This window comes from Mus caroli, unplaced genomic scaffold (assembly GCF_978045245.1).
Source record: "Mus caroli unplaced genomic scaffold, Mus_caroli_1 scaffold_7, whole genome shotgun sequence".
Classification (NCBI taxonomy): Eukaryota; Metazoa; Chordata; class Mammalia; order Rodentia; family Muridae; genus Mus; species Mus caroli.
The window spans coordinates 44,829,880-44,831,190 of NW_028227262.1; the positions used below are offsets into that span (position 1 = coordinate 44,829,880).

The 1,311-nt window shown below is 39.1% G+C and overlaps 1 non-coding gene across 1 annotated transcript; it reads left to right on the plus strand.

The window, feature by feature from the left end:
- Window positions 1-200: 200 nt before the first annotated feature.
- Window positions 201-264, plus strand: LOC115031363 (U7 small nuclear RNA). The gene has a single exon (XR_003837004.2). It is a non-coding gene; the product is annotated as a U7 small nuclear RNA (small nuclear RNA).
- The last annotated feature ends 1,047 nt before the right edge of the window (window positions 265-1,311 follow it).

Here is a 1,311-nt window from a genome sequence, read left to right on the forward strand (position 1 = left end):
ACTAGCAAATCGAACACTCCAAAAATATTGAAGTGGACTCTCCCAAAGGCAGGGCCAGAAGATTCTGTGTCGAGGAATTTTTTTTAATTTTTATGAATATTCATTAGGTAGGGAACATACTCATTGGGTAAATGACCCCTTTTCTCCCAAACTATGGCAGATGGGATATCCTTTTCAGAAAACCCAAGAGTTATCTAGACAGCTCTTACAGCTCTGTTAGAAATTTTGTAGCAGGTTTTGCTGACTTTGTTTGGAAAAACCCATGGCCTACCTAGAGAGCTGTCTACAGAGCTGCCAAATTGCACCTCATCACTGACTTACAGTCGTTTCTTCTGCTCCCACTGTCAAACAAACACCCCCCTTCCTCGGAACCCCTGGTCCTTGGCACAAATAGTGGGGCATGCCACAGCACATTGCAAATGATAATAAAACGTTGACATTGGAATTTAGAAGATAAAGCAGACCTTTTCTTCCATGTTCATGTGGGGAAGAATGCCCTGCTATCTCAGTGCAATTATTGGGCAAATAACTAAAATGAATTTCAAGGCTGCTTCATCACTGAGGGTCATTTGGACCATCCAAAGGAACCTTTAAAAGTCACCTTGGTTACTGCATACCTAACTCTTTGATTACCTGACATCGGGACTACCAAAAAAACCCTATAACCTTGATGAATCTTAAGAAAAACTGCCTTCCCTGGAGACTACACTCTTCCTGGTCTTCTGTCGGTTTCTCCAACAAAACCTTACACTCAACTGACACCTAACTCTCAATTCTGTGTCACAAAATGCTCTGGATTTTACTTGTAAAGTTTTATCCCTGGGATTCTAAGTGTGGAAATTTGACCCAAGAATTTAATAAATAATCTCTGGCAGTCACTAAAAAAAGGCAATAATGTTTGTCTATCTGTATCTATCCTGTGTTTGCATCCATGTCTCTAATCATCCATCTGTGCCCTGCATCAATATCTGTCCATCCATATCTATCCTATACCTTGCAACACTCTTCAAAGGAAGGGGACAAAGAAGTGGAACCTGCAATACTTCAGAGTAAAAATATTCCATGTAAAATTGAAATAACATCACACAAAAGGATTGAGTAATTGAGAAGAAAGACAATGGTATATTGTTTTGCTCTATGGACACAAAATTCACATACTGAGGCTAACCTTAAATCAAATCTATATTTTTTTTAAAAAAATTGGAAAATGGACTTTTAAAGCAATGTGCCAGAAGACAGAGGTCAGAGAGTCCAAATCTCACTTCTACCACATGCTATCTACTTAATAACACTGAGCCTCTAACCTGTGAG